This window comes from Tinamus guttatus, unplaced genomic scaffold (assembly GCF_059628265.1).
Source record: "Tinamus guttatus ecotype Peru unplaced genomic scaffold, ASM5962826v1 Tinamus_guttatus_pri_ptg000144l, whole genome shotgun sequence".
NCBI lineage: Eukaryota > Metazoa > Chordata > Aves > Tinamiformes > Tinamidae > Tinamus > Tinamus guttatus.
The window spans coordinates 652,640-674,691 of record NW_028288678.1 but is presented as its reverse complement, the minus strand read 5'-3'; the positions used below and the strand labels follow the sequence as shown (position 1 = coordinate 674,691).

Genomic DNA, 22,052 nt, shown 5'->3' with positions numbered 1-22,052 from the left:
ATCAACCAATTGAATTATCAACTATGCTTACAAAAAAAAAAAAAAAAAAAAAAAAAAACCTAACAATATAATTAAGGAAAAAGTGAACTATCCAATTTTTTTTTTTTTTGAAAATTATTCCCCAAGTGTGAACAATCTGTTTCTATGAAATGGTATTAAGTTTACAACAACAAAAAGAAGCTACCTTTCTAAGACTGTGTTTAATTAATTTACTGGAGTTACTGCTGTGAAAGTTCATTGAGACAAATATAAAAGCTGTTTTTTAAAAGGGTTGGATAATTTTCTGATGCTAAACAACACTGGCAGCTTTGTAAGCAGAGACAATGATGTAACAGTAATTAAATCTCACGCTTCAGGGTATAAGTAGAATCCCTCTGCCGTAACTACAGCATCAGCTGTTGCTAACAATATTATTTTTCATACCATGTGTGTAAATTCCCAGGTGAATTATGACATCTGATCCTCCTCCTCAAGCTACTCACTACAGCACCTGTATTTCCATGTGAACCACTACACAGATTCCCATCAGAAAAGGGAATAATACTGAGCTGAGACACTCTCAAGCCACCTATTACTAATTTGCCTTTATCTGACTCCAGAAGACCATTCCTTTATCACTATTATACACATAAAAATGTTAAGTCACTTCCTGTAATACAAGAGCGATGACTTGGACAATAGGAAAAAAGGCAGACTGAATGAAATTTGTTTTTTCCAACAAACTTCCTGAAATCCTATACCATTGATAGGATTATTCATTACATATTGACAGGGTAACTGAGACCAGAGAAAGACAGCAGAATGGAAATTAGTCTGTAAACAGATCATTAAACATATTAAGTGAACATTGAAAACCTGACAAAATACTTGTATTTAACTGCTACAGAGAGTTGCATAGGTTTTAAAAGGGTACGTGAGCACAGGAAGTGCTGCATCTATGAATTTCATTCTACTCTAAATCTCTTTGCCTTGCTCAATGTTCAAACATTTTACCAAGCTAAAACTTCAGAAAACATAAATAAAAGCCATTGATTCAGCAATAACCTGAAAAGAGAGGAGAAGAGGAAGCCAGCAGAAACATGGAAAAAAATATTTAACAAAAGTAAGTGTGCATCCAACGTCTGGAAATTTAATAAAAAACACTATAGATCTATGCAGCACCTTTCAGAATACTTCATAGAAGGAATAAGCAGGATCATCTGTAAAGAGGATGAAAAACCCACCAAAGTTATGTTTATGAATATAAATTTACATGCAATTCAAGAGGATTTTTAGAGATTTGTCAAAGAAATAAGATTTTGAAGAGATTTAACACCCAGACATGTTTTAGCATGCTTTCTCATATGTATATACGCGTGTGCATACACACACACACACAAAAGCTTAAATATAAAATAGTAGAAGTTACTAATATATTTTTGGAAGGAGTGGTTCAATAATGCTACTGGAAACCACTAGATCTATACATTTATCTGTCTAGGAAAGACCAACAATATACAAAATAAGAGCATTGAGCCAATAACATATAAAACCATTAGTACAGAACTATTAGCATAGACCCACGCCATACTTCTCAATGTTTATTACTTTGCAGGAAAGGAACTCAAAAGACGATCTGGAAAGAGCCATAGCCAAGAGGCAGCCGAACTACTCGCGACACCAGGCTGTGCGGGTGGCCTGTGCTTTAGCGTAACGCTAGTAAGTCGTTCATCGGTTAGAAACGAAAGCTGAGCGTCGCGTGGGTTTTCACCGAGATCGAATTCCTGGTGTCTGTCGGCAGCCGAGCCAAGCAGGGGCACACGAGCCCTGCTGCTCCTTCCTGCTGCCGAGCGTGGCCGGGAGAAGCGAGCCCCGCGCACGGGCACCGCGTGCTCCTGCAGCCCCGTGCGCCGCTCACTCCTCGCAAGCGAGGGGTAGTGGCGACGCTGACTACAATCAGGTTGCATAACTCTTGTAACAGGGATCTGTGTCAACCTATTTCAAGTCAGATGCAGGGCTTTCCCATGCCCTCAGGCTTTCAAGGGTTGCCAGATACTGCCACGCAAGGATAACAGCCTTTCAGAGTTGCTTTGCCTTTGCTTTCTGCATTCGAGGGATAGGAATAATATCAGTGCTCCATCTTCACAGAATAAAAGTCAAGCGGACAGCTTCTCGATAGAACATTTCTCACCTCTGCCACATCAGACCAAAGGAAAAAAATACAGTGAATTGTTAAACGGAGAGCTTTTCCAAGTTTCTTGTATTTTATACTCCTATATTAAATCTGGTTATCCGTGATGTGAGAAGAAGCTCTATTACTGTAAACAAGATCTTTGTTATCAACGACAGACTTAGCTAAAACAGATTAACAATCATCCTATCTAATATCAACCATTGGCTTTTAGAGAGAAAATTCAACATTAGTAACAGGGATGTATTATAGAAGGCATCATTAATAGCCAACACCAGAAGCAGAGCTCGTTCACTTCATTTTCTTAACTGCGCACTTCATGAGCACAGCTAAAGCATTTTCTGCTATATCATTATTTTGATTTATCCTAAGAATACGACTTTTTTTAAAAAAATGCAGAATGAAAGCACATACAGATACTGAATTAGTGGTACAAAGGGTATATTACTATAGGCAAGGACTTCAGAAGGCTTGTGGGTAACATGGTGAAAGTGACCCTGCTTTGACTAGGGGTTTAGAGGAGATGACCTCCAGTGGTTTCCTCAACATATTCTGTGACATTGCAAGTATGTTCTTGCACTTTAGCATGAACTATCGGAGATGAAGGTAAAAGTATTTAATTAAATTAGTCAATAGATATGGAAAGAGTATCATCATTTTACTATTAAAAAAATAGGAGATGAAAACAGATTAGTGGAGTGGCATCTGGAACCTTTTTCCAAAGGCTCACAGAGAGCACTGCAAAATATTTGCACATGTGCAGGCAGTGCTGTGTAGTAAAATACCTGTGCTGCTCCGTGGCTCACCAGAGCACGCTGACATCTATCCACCTTCATCTCAGCTTTAGAATTGTTGATAAAATGGGAGGGTTATTTCTCTTGCATTCATCATGGTGACAGAAATGAGAACTTGAAGCACCACAGCACAGCAGGAGTTTTTTCACTGCCTATAGAGTATTAGAGAACTATTTGCTATAGTAAACCGTATACACAGGCTACCGTGACATCCTTTAAAGAGGGAGGTAGGAGCTAGTCATGTCAAGCTCATCATCATCTCAGAGATGTCATTGCAATAGTCTAACCAGGGACAGCAAGAGGTTTTTTTTACTTCATTTTTTTTTAATTAAGGGAGATCAAATGCTAAAACAGCTTGCTGGAGAGGTTTAGGATTCTGTTTTTCGACATACTGAAAATTCATCTGGACAAGACCTAGAGTAACCTGATCTAATTTCACAATTGCAATTACTTCGTTCAGAGGGTAGAGTGAATACTTCCAGAGGCTCTTTCAGGCCTAAGCTATGATTAGCTCGGACAAAAAATCAGTAATCTGACATGTAACTAACTTTACATGTAGTAATCTCATATGCAAGTCTTCATTCATACATAAGATAGCTTTATCTTAAGTATTTCATAGAAAGATGTATACATAGACAAGAGTTTCAATGTAGCAGAAAAAATATGTTTCTCAGCATTTCTTCACGCTCCTAATACTTTGATTGCAATGTTCCCTCACCTGGGACATTGGGCTCAGGTAACTCCTTGCAAGGTTGCATCTTCCCAGTACATTCAGGGTGAAGCGATGCTATGGCATTTTTCCTGGCACAAGCAGTATACTACATTTAGTTGCCCTAGTTGCTATTTATTAATTGATAAGCCAGTCCCTCTAACAATCACAGTAGTTAATGGTGGATGCTGTTATCACAAATATCTTGCACTGGTGAATAAAATCAACTACCTAAAGCCCAGTGGCTGTTGCCCCTCTCGATTATTTTGCTGTCACCTTTAACAAACTAGCAAAAGCACCATCCCGGACCCAAGGGTTCGGTCATCTTCAAAAGTAAGAAATTAGAACAGTCTTGCAGGGTCGTGCACCACCATGCTTGTTCCCAAAGTACTAAAGTACAAAAGGGTGTTAAGAGGCCAGTTTGGATTTTGTTAATGCAGAAGTTGCTAGAAAAATATTTAGCAATTGGAAAAACAGCTCTATAGCATACAGCAGGACTGAAACTGTTACAATCCATGATGCAGTAAAGAACAAATAAAAGGAGTTTTATTTTGTCTTATAAGAAGTATAAGCATTCAAAAGCACCTCCTTCCCACTGCTTCAAATATAAAAAACATAGATACTGTCACCACAAATGCATATTGCCCACTGTTTCAAACACTGCCTCAATTCATTCATTTTACCTCAGTTAGACACTCAGATTAGCCTTCTCATGCCAAATGAAGAGCAGCAAAAATGCAGAATACGACATTGCTGGACATGACCTTTCATTATGCTCACAGTCAAATCTATTTGTCTTATGTCCAATAAACTACTCCATTATTCTATAAGATCTCCTCAGTATATTTAATACAAGCCAACTGTTTCCACTGAAAGCTATCATTTACAAGGGTACTTTTCACTAAGTTGCTCCCTTTTGCTTCACTCTGTCTAAAAATATACCCTTCTGCTATACTACTAATTCATGTTCTATTTCTCTAAGAAATAACATTCAGGTTGCTGACCTTCAGGGCTGCAAACTGTATACTGTTCTTCATGTCATATGTTAAATTACAGATGCTGAGATTGTGTTTTTCTTTCAATGTAATTGTACCTAAAAAAATATAATATGTTAGAGTTTTAAAGGAATTTATCAGAGCAAGTACAACAGGATCAATATTTTATGTTTTAGGTTATTAAATTTCCACTAAAGAACCTATTCATCAAAGAGACCTACACATGTATTCTTCCCATTTTTAATCTCTTAAGACATGCAGTGCATTATATGAATAAGTCAGAAAACCAGAGAAAAATATCCCTGCTTCCACTCTGGCTATGGGTGGAAGTTGAACAGTGGTATTGATTAAGCACCTCAAATATATCGGGCTTTGACAGAAATGTCCCCTGCCCTTAGAAATCAATGCAAGATGAATCTACTTACCCTTTTCTTCATGTGTCATGGAACTGCACTGTTGGGAGCAAAGAGAACAGGTCAGGCCCTCCCTCTGCTGTGAAGGGGGACCCATGCAGCGTGCCTTAGCACAGATCTGGCCAACAAGCAGTAAGATACTTCCAATATATTTTCACAGTTCTACTTAGTAGTTCTCTTGCTTTGCATGCACCCTCACACAACACAGTTTTAGACCTGTACTAATTTTTCCATACACTAACAAGATCTGGAAGTGCTGATATAGCTACCCCCTACCTAGGAAAAGGGCCAGTCTCAAGAAAGACTTAAAGCCTTTTCATTTTGCTTCTCAGAAAGGCTGGAGTGACAGAGGGTAAAAAATAAGGATAAAAAGAATATAACATAAAGGCGGCTCCTACTCAGTTTTCCCTAAGCTTCTTGACAATGTCATCAACTCTCATCATAGGAAACAAGGGCAATATCAAAGGCTGGAAATACAGATCGCTCAGTCAGATATGACCTTTCCTGTTTAGACCAACAAATGTGTTACTGTGGTCATTTAGACATATTGTGTCAATTAACTTACAGAACAGGGGTCATGATATTCTTGAAACTTCTGAGAAGCTGTGCAAAAATAATTAAGTCAGATATAAGTGATGGAGATGCCCTTATTTTCTAAATCAGTTTTCATCTGACCAGTATGTTATATTATAAACAAAGCAAAAAAACAGCCAGCCTATCTAGCATATGTTTGGTTAATTATTCTGCCACTACAAAATTATCAGGAGTAACAGAGATGAGTTCAAGTCTGATACTAATCTACTAACCTGCCATTACTTTATCAAATACTTTGGCAGTTCTTCATGCACTTTTTCTTTCCCCCTCATTTAATATTCCACTTCCAGAGGACAGGAAAGTAGTAACCAGGGAAATAAATGTATATTCTATTTCTACATAAATTGTAGAAGAAACAATCTGAACAATCTGTTGTATTAAACAGTGATTTTAAAGTAATTTAATCGGTTATTCTTTTAAAAGTAATGTTATTTTACTTTGGAAAAAGTACATAGTAACACTGTTCAATAAAGGAAAGACTAAAAGAGAGATTAGCAAGAATAACATCCAGATTGATGAAAAGGAAAGAGAGAAAAACAGACAACTCAGACTCTCATCCCTTCTTTGGGAAAGCAGAGAAAGGCAGGAATAGTCTCTTTGGGAAACAACTGTATCAAAATCTCAGAATAACTGCCATGAGCAGAACAAGAAGCCAGAAAGCATACTGTGCAGTACTTTCAAAAACATTACTTTTACAAAATGAAGTGTTTGTTTTTAGTGAGTTTCATTTGAATTGATTTTATTTCTTGTGCAACTCATTTGTATGCTATATGCAATCAAAATAGAAAAAAAAAAAAAAGAGATATTTGGTTGTTCTAGAAAGAAAACTTTTCACTTGTCAAAATTTTACTTTTGGGCAAATTATACGGGATTTTCATCCCGTAAATTTTTTTAAGTGACTTGTTTTTAAGTTATAGCCAAGGTTGTTTACAAAATTGTTTAAAAGCAATGTAAGGTAGGAAGGGTATTGTTCTACTTCAACTAGAACTAATGGAATTTCCCTAGGATAAATGGCAGCTTTAAGGAACGTATGTACAATGAAAGAAACTGCATGAACATACTGATATATCACGGAGTTGAAACTAGTACTGTTGATAGGGTACCTATGCTAGCTTATGAGCTGCACTGCTCATTTGGACTGACATTCACAAAGCTTTCTGTCAGCTCACTGGGCAGAGGGAGCAAGCAGGCATCTAGCAAAGGCTTTATATACCTAAATATTATGTGCAGCACAGAGGGACAAGCATCACGTGGCTGTTGTCTCTAACTGCACAGACTTTAAATTAAGTTGCTGCAACGTGCATCCCTAACTCTCTATATATGGAGATATTTCATGAGTTTTTTTCCTACAGGAAAAAAAAAAAAAAAAAAGAGCTTGAGTATTTTGTATTTGGTTATGTAGTGTCCCACCTCTTAGCAGTACATACAGGATGACAACACCTGAATTCTCTTTATTAGGAAAGCTGAATATTGTGCAGAGCGGATTACCACACTTAGCGAAAACCACTTAATCTCCAGCAACTAAAATCCTCACATTGTCATTAAAACGCACTGCAACTTTACAGATGGAATCTTCTCTCACTTCACCTGCAGCACTTAGCTTGCAAGATTTAATCAAAAGCTCACCTAAATACGCTAGCAGTGACACGTAGCTTTCTGTTCTATTAGTTCACTTCCCAGATCAAGCAGCGTTCTTGATGCACAGCTTCTGACCCTTGCATTACCACAATATATTGTAGTAACACTGACCATGATTCATTTTCCTTCATGCGTACTTGCTATTAACGCAAATTATGTATTAATGATACACTGTTATGAAAAACACTATTTCATGTAGAAGCAGCACTAAGCTATCCCCATATACATTTGCAATCATTTCTGATATTATCAAGAATTATTTAATATACTCAGCTAACTGCTTTTTCTAAGATAGCAGGTCATGCAAGCTGCTAAAGAGAGCATCCTGAACTTGAAAAGTGTATGCCAAAGCTATTACTTAACTGGTGGAGTAGGGAGCAGAGAAGGGAAAAAAAGAGTACTCAAACAAAGCTGGTTTTCATCAAAGGAATGTAATACATATTTTGTAATAAAGGTATTTATAAAAACAACCAAAATGCACAAGTAAATGGCATAATATTAACATAATAAAACAGGGTCACTCACAAAGGTTCCAGCAGACAAGCTCTTTCAAAAAAGGAACTCATCGTGGGGCTAGAAAGTCAAAACCTTCCAAGTACGAAAAATACAAATAATTATTACTTCCTTCCTCAGTACATACTAAACTGTATGATCTATAATATATCCCCATCACTCTCAAGGTAGCAAAGCAAGAAATGTTTCTATTCCAACATACAGGGGAACATTTATTATCTTTAGAATAGACAACTGTTTATGGCACTATTTTTTGGACTAGAAAGCCTATCTAAGGGCTTTATGGGGTGTTAGAGGGATTAATTCAGTAGTTATCATCACAGTAAGCACCAGCTTCCATCATTTCATTATATTCCATCATTTCATTATGATATATGCTCTTCTGAAAGAGTACAAATTTCCAATTGGGAGAAAAAAAAAAAAAAAAAAAGTAGAAATATGTTATAATAAAGTCATTTTATAAAGAAGCAACATGAGGAAAGCAGTAAAAGCCATTAGAACACAAGTGCCAATGAGCTTAAAACAGTGGCAGAAACATCCACAAATCACAACACAATAAGTTGCTCCGAGTTTGTAGCCTGCAGCCAGACAGGGGCTGAGAGAAGTAGCTGGAAAGACACCAGCCCCGACGCATTCTGGAAGGGAAGTACCTGCACGTGCCTCTTTGTGCAGGCCACGCAGCTTCAGCTCCGCATTTAACAGACCATCCCGAGCCAGGGCCGACACCTCCTGACCCGCGATCCGAGCCAGGATAACCGTGTTGGAGAGGAGGAGGCGCAGCCACTGCCATGCCGGGCCTGGCCGGCATCTTGGCAAAGCACCCTCGGCCTAACAGCTTCCACGGGCCTACATCTCCTCCCACGCTACCCCCTTGTGCCTATAGAGCACTCCCAGGCCGGGCCCAGGTTAGTTATATACCCTTTTCAATTTTTCATTAAAACAAGTTTCTACAAGAGCTGGCAAGAAACTATATAAAAGCTCTTTTCAGGAACTAGTAATGCCCAATCAAAGTCAGTTTCACGATTTTTGAGTCTACTGATAGCTTTCCTCCTTCTGGTCACTAAAGATATTTAGTGTTGATTCTTCTTCTAGTTCAATATGAGATTAAAACAAAACAAAAAACAAAACAAAACAAACAAACAAACAAAAAAAACCCCACACACTCTTATTCGTACATCTGGCACATCAAAGGCAGCACAGTCTTCTGCATAGAATGTCATTATATATAAAAAAATGTATAGGCTTAAGTTAATCAAAAGGTGATATTAAGCAGTTTCTGGAAAGTGATCTTCGATAGCTCTCCCCATATTTAATATATAATTAGTTTTGTTTTCCTGAGGAAACAAACAGGATTTTCCACAAAATCAAACAGTTTTTAATTTTAATAGTACTATGAAGTATTTAAAAGTTATCTGAACAAGATAACCCTAGGATTTAAAAGAGATTGTAATATCATAGTTGTCTATTACATGATTGTAATATCTATGAGTTGTCTAAATTTTTCCTCTGAAAACTGACTGATTTTACAGCTAAGAAAACTCTTCACAAGCTATAATACCAAAGTATGGTATTGCACATTCGTGGGTATTGCACATTATCATTTTAAGCCTCATGATTTGACTATTAGCAAAAGAAAGAAATATTTCAATAGGGTAAATTTACAAAAAGATTGTGGAAAAAAAATAGCACTAACCACTTAGAATCCTAGTCAAGGAAATTTAAGCTTTAATTGGCACTAGCACCACAGAAAGCAGGAGGCCCAATTACATTTCAAGAGACAAATCCCTCTTCACTAAAGAGCTGATATGAGGATACTTTCTTTTAATACAAGCATTAGTTAATATTGTAACAGGCTTTTCATAATAGTTGTAAGATTTCTAGTCCCAAAAACCTCAGGTGGACTTGTTTGAGCATCTACACAGAAGTCTGCTTTTCTCTCCATCACCAAAATCAACAGGCAACAGATACTTCTCAGTAAGCCTGTTATCCCCACTCAGGCTTCCAAACAAACTTTTCAATATAAAACACACTGATCAAGGATACCCTAGGGGAAAAAATAGTTGTGACTGGCAGGAAGCCAACTGCTGAAAATGTATATGCCTCTTCCTTATCTAATAGCTGCACAGAAATACTTCAGGGGCTAGCAAGGAGCTACAGAAATCTAGTTTGGGCATGAATTTCCTATTTTCCTCTGAAAATCAATTCCTTGTTGCACACACAAAATAATATTTTTCTCTGCTTGCTCTGTGGTAGGAAGCATTACATGCTGTCCTAACCAGACCTGGAGTAAGAGACACGTGCATGCATGTGTATGCTTGAATATTTTAATAATGTTTTGTTTGAAGTTTCTACTCAGGACTAAAAGATAACTTTTAAGTTAAATGCCTTCTCTTATCCAAAAGTTTTGTAGACAGTATGAGTTTTCACTGACTAAAATAGGAATGTTTAGGAGTAATTCTTTCAGAATAATTTTAAAAATCCCATAAAGGTATGCTCTTACCTTTATTTATTCCTCCATGGTGGTCAATAAAAACTTTTTCTTGGAGTGGATCAGTTTTGCCCAGGGACAGAGGAAAAAGTCAAACATCCTCGAACGAGTACAACCGTAAGACCCTCAACACTATACCTGGCAAGCCATGTCCATAAGCACCTCATCTATATGTTTCTTGAACACTTCCAGGTCTGGTGACCCCATCACTTTCCCAGGCAGCCTGTTCCAATGCTTGACTACTCTTTCCACATAGAAATTTTTCCTAACATCTGACCTGAACATCACCGACACAACTTGAGGCCATTTCCTCCTGTTGTAATCAAGAATAAAGCTGGAAAAGGCTTTTCAATTAATTTTATAAGAAAAAAAAAAAAAACAGGGTTTTCAGCAGTGAAAGTAAAAGACTCTGCTTTTAAGACTGCTCCTGTAAGACACAACAGAAGATGTCCAGACAATTCTAACCCAAATCTGAGACAAGTATCACTGTATAGCCAACTCTAAGTTAGATTACAAATTTTCATGCTCACGGATGCAACTTAATTTGCAGGTATAGGAGCAAATTAACAAGCAATGATAAAAAACAAACCTTGGTACCTGACAGTTTGATAATGGTGACCCTAAATTAGTGAAGGAGTGGTAAAGGATAACATTGGAGAACAGACAAATTTCTTCACAAGGACAGGGTCTCTAGACAGTTTTTGATGATTTAGTATAAATAATAGAAAAGGCTCATGAGTTTTTACTTGTGTATCAATCTAAACAAATACTTTAGCACAAACAAATCTGCCCCACAAATTTTGATGAAAAACTGTCTGCTGTCAAAACCGTCAGTAAACAAACGTGGATGCAGTTATCACATGTAAAAGAGCATCATCACTTCCACAAGCATGAGTGGTTCCCAGTTCCCAGTTCCTTCTAATTGTGTCCAAATTAAAGCCTATTAAACTCTTGCTCTGGTCTTTTCTTTCAGATGTCTCAGTGTGCATCCTCAGTATATTGTGGACCCCCAAATGAAGCTCTTCATTCTCCACCCTCCCTTTTCTCCCCTAGGCTCTGCTTTTATCTGTGTTCATGTTATTGCCCCCACCTTCTGCTCAGCCTTCTAAACATAACATAATCACTATCCTGATCCCTTTTGCTAAGTCTTTCCCCTCTCAGGTCTACAGATGCCCTCTGAATAGCATCTCTAAAATCAGCTATTTCACCTGTTTAATATAGAAAAAAAAAAACCTCACTCTAGCTCCTGCATAGCAACATCTCTTGATTTGGTCTAAGCTGAGTTTTATCCTGCTCAAACTTATTCCTAATGTTTGCAGAGTTTGACAACAGAAATGCTTTAGTAGAATAACTACATCTTTCATCCTCATCCTTAACACAGCCCAAATAAGCCAATCAGGCCTTTTCTGAAGCCATTTGCATCATTTTCTTTAGTGCATAAACATCACTCTCTTCATTTCCCAAAATCCCCCCCACTCCCCTTTTTTTAGCTGAATGTAAAGATCTCCATTTCCCACTCTTCTCAAACCAGTCTGGAAGCCTTTAAGCCAACTTATATGGGGAAAAAGTCCTAGTCCTACAGTTTGACAAACGTGTTGTATTATTTTTCATGAAATGTCTCAATAAAACTCATCCTCCCAATACTACCAAAAATCAAAAAATAGACCATTAAAGCACTGAAACCACTGCCCATTCCGCTAACCAAAATTGTGACGCTATTTCACTGCAAATTGCAGTGAAATGACACTGTATGAACCTATAGTCTTGCTTTCTAGCTAGCTTTTGTATTCTCTTAGAGCATAGATCTTCTTTGTCCTCTCTGTTTATAGGTCAAGTAGCCCAGGATGGTCTATCGCTTATAGAATGAAGCTAATGAAAAAAGTATTAATAAAAATGAAGTTGAATTCAAAGTTTTAGTTTGACTATAGCTTTAGCTTTTCCATATCTAAGACATAGCGTGATGAAGAGCTGAAGTGTTTAAAATCACACATATGCACCTGTACCTAAATACCCTGTAAGGAACCAGGAAGGGTTGTGGAGAAAAGGTTCTTAAACAACATCATTCTGCAGCAGAATTCTTATTTTTTTTCTCCATCAAGTGTGTACCACTGAAAATGTACTTAAGGACTTAATATTTGTGTTCAAACAAGAACTTTTTATCACAAGAAGAAATCTTTTCATAGTATATTTTACATTATGGTCCCTTTATTATTTAGACATTCATCATTCATAAACAAGTAATATTTTTATAGGACGAGCCACACAGTCCCCAAATTAACACCTGCCTGAAGAACAGCCTTCACAGATATAAGCACGCTAATCAACTTTTCTGTTATAGTTGACTTGATGCAAGATGACGACTTATACCAGAAAACTATAAACATTTCAGGGCCTCTGATTCTGCAATCGTATGGATAGCAGCAACGCTGTTTATATGAATATTTTGGAACTGCTTCATGATACATTTAAGTTTATTAAGATACAAACCTATATCCACCATCAATGATGAAGGCAAGACGTGAAAGGAAAGTGTGAAAATTAAAAAGCGGAAAAAAACAGAATTTTAAACCAAATGGCAAATGACCAAAAGTAAGAAATAGTTTTATAAGACATGGTCAATATACTTTTTCATAATAAATTAAAACACGGTTTTCAGTTGACAGCACGACCTTCATGAGTGCTTGGTCTCCTTCTTTCCTCCCCACCCAAAATGGCTACTTCAGACTACTCCAAGTCACAGGCATCAAAAAGGGCCCCCTGCAAGGGCCTTGCAGCCTGTTTATCTTTCAGCTTGGTGCTAACTCTGCAGCCCAGTATTTTGAACACCGACAAGATCCTAGCTCGACTTTCAAAAGATACCAATTCTTTCACTTTTCAGTGGCTTTGCCACCAGAATTCCTAAGCAGCACCTCAAGTCTTTCCCCCTCTCACACGCACTGCTGTAACTGCTTTAAGATGGCAGTAATTGTTTTGGCCTTAGGCGAGGAATGTGCTTGCTGCTTAGAAAGATGGCTGCAGAGCATCCCTATAAAGGAGTCAAACGAGAAAAAAATGAAGTAGTTGAACACAGATTTCTCTATCTTATCAAGAAGGATTCTTCTTCTCTTTAATATTATATGAATACTAATAAAAGCTCAAGATATAACACTAGGATCTTAGTATTATTGGCAGGAACAGCCATGATAAACAACCACTCCAAATAAAGCCAAGTAATTAACATGATAGCACAACTGTGATTGACCTAGTATTAAAAAAAAAAAAAAAAAAAAAAAAAAACTTGCAACCAGTAAGTCACAATTTGTCAATTTCAACAAGAACTTGATTACAATAGTCTGATACCTGAACCTGTCTCGCTAACTAACGCCATATTTTAAAATGGCTTAGGGAAAGGTAAAGTAACCCTCTTGGTATCCTAGAACATCTGTCCTTTCACTTTGATTACAGTCTGTTGTCAACCTCAACCTGGAGGTTATTTTAAAGATGGGTGGGGGTGAGGGGAGAGGAGGAGGGCACTGTATATGCTGGTCACTCAGCCTTGAGGAGCCTTGCAACCTTATTCAACAAAATGCTATCCATCCATAAAGCTATTTTTAAACCTTGAAGATGGAGAAAGCTGATTGATCTTAAATGGGCCCTAAGAGCCTTTTCTTTCCTCTTACTTTGTCCATTATAAACCACAGGGATCTACCTGCTCCCTGCTGATGCACTCCAGAGTATGAAAACACTAATCAAACGAGAGCCTAGAATGATCACAGTATTATGGCCCAATTCCTACATTCACTGTATGACATATCTGTGAACTAAAGGAGAACAAGGGATTTCAAATCAAGACCAAAAATACTGCTTTAAAACACTTTTTATAGATTAAGATGTGTTCATATTGAGCAACAAAAAAATGAAGTGCTTAAAAACTACAGAGTTTCTATTCTGTGTTGTCTTTTAACTGACAGAGCCATCAATTACATGAAAACCTTTAAATATAAAATAAAAGACTAAGTTGTTCTTAAATTGTTCTTCTCTGATGTCCATATTAATTGCAATAAAATGAGTTCAGTGAGAAAGCAGCAATTTTAAATAGAAATTTTATCTTCAACCTTGAATGAGTCTTCCTAAACTCTACCAGCATAGCAAATGTTCAGTAACATTTCAGAAGAATCATCTGCTATGTGCAATAATGTTGTTGCCCTAAGTTTTCTATTGTCGCAAGACTGAGAACATCATGTCAAGAAGCCACAGAAAAGACTGTAAATCTTAGCTTAAAGGGAACAATAATAAACTTGGTAAATATAAGAAACATTGGGGCAGAAGAGAAACTTGGGTTAGCTCAGCAAGGAATATATATACACCTATTTTTCCTATGTTGAACCCAGAACAAGAAAAAAATGTTGATTACAGAATCAGTACACAGCAGTAGTGGAAAAGAAACAGACGCAAGGCCTCTTGACTTTAGTCACTTTTCATCACCACAGCTATAACTCATTTTCCTATTTCCATTAAAACTCTGTACTTCCAAGAACAGCAAAGCATCACTACAGGAATACCTTCTCCAGAAGAATTGCCCCACTGATGGCAGTTTGAAGCACCAACAACTAAATTTTACAATGATACATTAGAACAGAAATAGTTTTTACAATTACTCTACTCTATTTTATTATTTTTAAAGTTCCATTACTTCAATATATGGTTTCTTTAGAACCCTTACATTACTAAAGAAAAAGGATCCAGGTTGAGCTCATTCAGGAACACAGAACTATCACAGGTTTTCAGATTGCCCAATCTGCTTGAAAATTGTTTTTTTTTCCTGTTTTGTTTTTGTTAAAGTACATAAAGATGGATATTCATGACAATGTTACTTAAAAATTCATTGTATTGTGAATTTTTTTAAACTGATGAGGCTATTCACAAGTCTCCTCTAAGTGCTTAAAAGCTTCTCCTTTTGACAGATATCTTTTCTATGTTTTTAAGCAGAAGTTTTGAAATCCAAAGATGATGGTGGGATTTCACAGAGAATAAAAATCCAATAGGTTATTGTTAATACCAGTTCCTTTAATTCCTAAATACCATCCAATGTCCTTTGTGAACCTTTTCCCATAGAGGAAAAAAAAAAAATAGAAATGCCTCTTTGGTAACCTGCCGGAGCATCTGAGGAAGAAAACATGAGCTATACTTTGGAGATTTCCCCTGGCAGCTGATTGCTTGCTCTGTTTCACATTAGAGTTAGAATATAATACGGCAGCAGTAACAGAGAAGATCTGAAATGATGTTTTCTTGACATTTTATACGTTATATTCTGTTCAGAAATTAGCTTTTTTTTTTTTTTAAGGAAAATTGGTTAACGAGTTTCAGGCTGATATTTAGACAAGTATCTTCATTTTTTCCCTCTTGGGAAAGAGATAAAGATGCAGAGAATTCTCACAGTTCAAAATTCAGATATCTTCTCAATCACATACATCAGAACTGATATATGCATACAGTATTTAATTAACAAGAGTTTACACAGTTTTCATTAATTCAGGAATGAGTACACAGTCACTCCGGCACTTAATGAAAGTATGCAATGAAATCCAAGTGGCTGACATACAAACCTCCAGAGACAGCACTAACCTGAGGCTGGCTAGCATTTTTCCTGCTGCTTTGGTTGAGTGACCTTTTACTTGACCTACAAGCATGAGCATCACTAAAGAATAGCAATGAGAAGTGCAAGTAGCCAACCCTGCATTACACAGGGGGCCTGGACAATGGCTGCTAGAGAAGCTTATCCTAACAACAGAATTTAGGCTCTGTTTTTGTATATCTCGATTTTTTCTTCCTAAAAATTGTCAGTTTTACCCCCTTCTGCCCTCCCCATCTGCCCCTCTGGCTTTCTTTAAGTTAGGCTCTTCTAAAACTACTATATGGGCTAACAAAATACTGATGTGGCTGATTGTCACGGAATTTCTCTACAGAGGAAAATTTTGAATTAACATGCAACATCATCCTAGCTTAAACATTTTGTGGTTCAGTCACTAGACCTTGCAGTTTATTGCATCTACGAACTACATTTGCTCCTGCCAGAAAATAACCTTCTATTTAAGGCACTTGAGGTTGTGGAAAAAATTATCCTCGAACAGATTTCATTAATTCAGGCAAGAGCAAGTTAATATCCCATGGCACAACCGATTTGTTTGTAGGAGTGTTAAATGCATCATTTCCCTAATAAACTAAACCACCAGAGGAATGTGTAGAAGTTGGTGTTCTCAACCTCAACTCATGAAAAAGCAGAGTGTCTGCCAGGTGGACTCTGAGAAGAGTATTCGGTGAATTATCAGAATAAGCGTGGATTTATATTCTTAACAATGGAAAGAAAATTGCTGATATGTTTTGAGGTGTCTCTTTCTCAGGATCCAGAAATCTAGAATTGTCACAAATAAGTATTTGTTCATTTGCTGCAAGAAGCATTTTTTTTACCAGGCCATTACTCCACAATTTTGAGCATCCAAACTTCGAACATTTGGATCACATGTTTATGGAGGTTTCTTTAGAAATAATGGTCTTGTTAAATTTGCTATAGCCTGTAAGTTTGAGTTTATCAACTAATAAAAACTCAAACAAAACCAAAGCAGCCATCTGTATAGTGCAGATATATGACATGACTAACTCAGTCTTTCAAAGGTAGTGTCTTCTGGAATGGATATATGACTGAAAGGCTGGAAAAATAAATATATACTTGCTCACCTAACTGATGAGAGAAATTCCCTCTCATCTTCATGTACACCAGAAAAAAACATATTGGGATTTTATACCATATAGCCTGTGGCTTAGGAAGTGTTTCCCATTCTAGTTCACTTCTGAGTTATCCTTTCTGTTTAAAACGCCAGCAGAGATTTCTCCTATTTATATCAAATTCTTTGGGAGCTATCTCTGTCAGACCTCCAATACAGAGGGCCACACGTGTGTTGGAAAACAAAAAAACAAACACACACACACACACACACACAAACAACAACAAAAAAACAAAGTCAAGCTATATATTCCTGTGATCCTTTCCAAAATTCACTTTTTAGTACATTCTCATAATGGAAATGTCATATCTTTTGCAAAGGTATGTTAATATAAAACAAAAGCTCAATTTTTACATTTTGAGATATTTTTGAAACACGTGATTATACAAGACAATTCCCTAACCAATCACCATAGATTATAGTAATACTGACATCTATTTAAACTCTGCCTCTGTATGTATGAACTGTGAAAATATCAAGCTTGCTATTTATATTTTTCCCCATCCCCCCCCACTCCAGACAAGAAACAGGTGTGAGAACAATTAAATATTCTGCAGTTTTCTGCAGTCTTCTTTGTTCTCCAGAAAATAAAGCAGCAAACAAGCAGCATCCTTGATTTTACCCCAAAGCTGAGATTCAAATTTTTCTTACTGAATTCCTAGACATTTCAAACACACACATTTAGTCATAAATAGCTATAAAGTATAAAATTATGTATTCTTAGATCACTTCTCAGGATGGAGGAATATAAGGATTGGTATCAAAGAAACTGGAAACATCATTTGAAACAAAGGATTTGAAGATGAATAAGACTTGGCTCAAAAGTTTTAGAATTCAGAGACTAAAAGGGGCTTATGAAAGCACAGAGAGTTTTCTCCTCATGATTATCAAACCTCATGTGCTGATCTAGCTTCCTGGACCAACATGCAGGATATTAGTTTGTAAGTTGCTGGAAGGCTGAACTAGTAAGGCTTACAAGTGCAAAACCATCCCCACCAGTGCCCTGGAAGGCTGAAGAACTAGGACCAATCCTATACATGTGAACTTAGATGCTGCTTCACAGATGTTTCACATGGACTTTTAACACGACTTTTGAGACTTCCACATTCAACAATTTACTTCGACCAGCATCAGCAGACATAGCATCAGGAGCTGCATCCAGATAACAGCTGTCCAACAGATGTCTGAACACAGTGGAGGCTTTTCAAGTGGCTCAAATGTTTCTTTGTGTATTTTTTGCCTATTACAGCCAATCACAGTCCCACTGGCTAAGATCTGCATAGACAGTGCTGATGCCATGCCCAGATGCTCAGGAATTCTGCTCAGATGCTGGCTTATGGCCCTTACCATGCTTGAGAAGAGTGACATTTTAGCTCCATGCCATTTTGCTCAAGTGTTGAGATGATCTTCCCATCACACCAGTATTTCAGCCAAAACATGTAAGGCATTAGGCAGATACTGCCACTATGGAGCTAGTTTGGGCAGTGGAGTACCAGCACTCTAGCGCTAAATGCATTTCTTTTGGCTATTCAAAGCATTCCCAACTACAATTCCTTAATTTATTCCCTCTCTTAGAAGGCTCTCGGCATGCAGCAAGCCTGTGTCTGTGTAGCCACCTAGCTCTGTGCCAGGCTCATAAAACAGTGATAATCCAAGGGAGCAGCATCTTGGCACAGCATCCATTAGGATCATAAGCCCTATAATGAAATGGCGGGAGCTGCTTCACCCAGGCTTTACTCATGCCACTTGTGACCACCCAGACTGTCAGCACAAAGCAACCACATGATCTTACAAGAAGAGGTAGAATGGCAAGGATCTCAATAAGCTGTGTCTTGCGCAATCAAGAGAATGAGACAGGATGATGTTTGGCCTGTGGGAAAGTCGGGATAACCACAGACTCCACACATTATTTTCTAATGACCCTCTCTGACCTAGAGATGTATGTTAGACTCAGTTATGGAAGACAGAATCACAGCAGAGAGGAGAGGTGGTGCAAGTGAAAGAATAAAGGGCACAGGGAGGCTATATGCAAACTTTTGTAGCTTTAAACTACAAGGAAGGCAAGTATAAATGGGGAATATAGCAGAACAAGTTGCTGATTCAGTCCTCAAAGTTGACAGACCATGAATTTCCATGGAAATGTACAAATGTCATCATATTCATGAGAACCTGTAATTTTTACTTGTCATCTGGCACAGTACTTAACTGAACCAGTGATTTTGGCATCTCATGATTGCAGGGACTGGATAGAGTCTTGTATCCATGCATTGAATAAGTGTTTTGTTTTTAAAATATATATTTACAGATATGCTATAAATCACTCACTGTGATTTTTGCATCTAATCCTACTTTAGTCATATGTCTTCATTGCACCAAGATGACAGAATCAGAAAGAACATACCTATCACCAGTATTGAGATCCAATACATATTTTAAAATAGGGCTGAATTCTTTTGCCTAAAAATCATAAAATAGTTGCCTATGAACAGCATTTGACGGAACCATATGATCTCCAGGGCAGCAATCCAACTTGAAACACTGTTGTGTCACCAAAGCCCTATTTTTCCAACAGCGGCAGGTTTAACTTTCAGCATCACTATAATTTGTGTCCTAATCCACGAACGATTTAAAGGATTTGTAGTCTCTTAATAATATTTCATCTGCTGTAATTACAGTTTTTAACATGCTATATCTTATCACTTCTATTTAAGCATCTCTTCTGCTTCTCCATTCCAGTAGTGCTCTTTTTCTCCGAGTCAGGGGGACAAGTAGTATACTTTAAAGTGCAAATCAAAACTGCTACATAAATGAAGTGAACAGTAATTTTCAGCTGTTCAAACGGAAGAGGACAATTAAAACTTCAAAAAATAGTTCAGCTCCATGATTATTTCAGTCATAACTATTTATCTGACAGACTACTACACTACTACAACTTGTATACTGTGTAAAAATAATACCAAGACATTACACAGGAAGAAACATGTCAGATCAACATGCTTAATTGAAGGTGAGGAGATGGAAAAATTCTAATTAACTTGCAAACTAGTTTTGTCTCTGGCAATTACCTTAATTGTACTACTGGAGTACAGGTTGTGATCCTCACTAAAATTTGGATCACAAGGAAGGTCTGAAAGCACGGAAAGAAAAATAAATAACTTCCGAGCAATTATTAAAGAACAGGTAATATGAAGCAAAATCACTAGACCTGTTGTGATACAACATGTAAGGGTAAAATCTTTTAAACTTTACGTACCTGCTCAACTAGTACAAGTATTGTAAAATAGGGATGTTGTTAATAATCAGTAGGTTAATAAAATATATATAAATAAGAGCTTGACATTCCCAATACCTTGGCATGTTTGCATTTACCCTAAAAATAATCTTATTTCACAAAAAGTCCTCAGTAAAGTGACAGAACAACAAGAAAAAAAAATGTATCGGATTTGCTTTATGACTAATGTGATGGTAGCTGCCTGACAGCTCCTATCTCCTTGCAAGTAAGACTGCCTCACTGCTCCCAGTGTCAACAAATGCAATTTTGCTGAAGTTAACACTCTGAAGCATATATTGTAAACTTAAAAATCTTGTAAACTATCCACCTTGTAAACCTATATATATATATATATAATACATATACACACACACACATATATTTTTATATATATAATATATATACACACACACATATATTTAGGAGACCCAGGAGAGGAACATGTTTCCCGTCCAGAGAACCTCTGCCCAAATTTCCAGGGCTCTGTAAACATGTATTAGGGATGTGCCATAGAAAGTGTAGCCCACTATTGAGGGAAAATCCCCTAACATACTGAATCATCATTTTTTGTTCCAAATTCACCTGCTGACAGTACCTTCACTTCTGTTTCCTGACACTATCCAAATAAAAGAAACAGACACAACTTCCCATTGACATCCTTACTCCCAAGGCCTGTGAACTACCTCCTTTAGGTCCAAAAAAAGGAAACAACAAACAATAAAAAAACCCACACTCAAGTTCTTTCATGTTTTTACTTCTGTCATTTAAAGGAAAATAACACATAGAAAATGCAGTCATGTTAAGTCACACAGGATGTTAATTAAGTAACCTATCAGAGCAAATCTGGAAAGCAACTTCTTTGATTTGATACAAAGAGCCCAAAACAGGTTGTAAAATACCCATGAGAATTATTCTTTAGCTCTCTCAATGCCTTTTAGACTCTGTCTAGCCTATAAATCTGTCTACAGAACAACTTTCTTAGGTTCAGTTTATTATGAATGTTTATTATAAACAGCTAACAATTACAAAAAAGAGTTTTGAAAAAAATAAACTCTATTGACAGGAGCGCAAGCAAGCTGAATGTAAGCCAGAGTAAATATTGCATGCAGTTGAAAACACAGATAATATAAAAATTGTAACCAAAAGAAAAAAAGAAAAACTTCTGAATGACAAAAGGAATTTTTAAATATCAAGAAACTTCAGTTACATATTACTCATCCTCACTCCTAAAGAACATTAAAAAAAGAAAACTAATACTACAGTATTTTCAAATTAAAAAAAAAAAGTAATAATAATAACAAAAATTCAGATCTCTTAAGTAATACTGGAGTTGCCTCAGTAACTCCAGTATTAAGATTAGCCTTAAAACCAAAGCAGTTGCAACAGATCTTTTACCTTTATATTTTTGTCCTACTTGTTTCCCTAAGAGCCTCAATGGAAAATTGTGAAGCCTAATTTCTCTCCTTCTAGGTGCATGAATTCTGTCAGCTTAAAGCTCCAGCTATCAGGCATCAGAACTGAGTACTAGATGGGACATCAGAGTGATCAAGTCCTCCCTATCTCAGGAGGCTACATGATATAATCCCATTCAAACACTATCAGCCATCAGCTTTGCTTGTCAAGGATTCTTGCCACTGCATCTCCTGTTGAGATTTATCTATCTATCTCCTTCAACAGCAAGTTTTAGTCAAAGCTAAACAGAGCGC

General features: G+C 37.0%; 1 protein-coding gene across 3 annotated transcripts in view; it reads right to left on the bottom strand.

Moving 5' to 3' along the window:
- The window catches only part of CADM2 (cell adhesion molecule 2), a 599,764-nt gene that overhangs the window by 232,989 nt on the left and 344,723 nt on the right, over nucleotides 1–22,052 (bottom strand). The window lies entirely within an intron of this gene.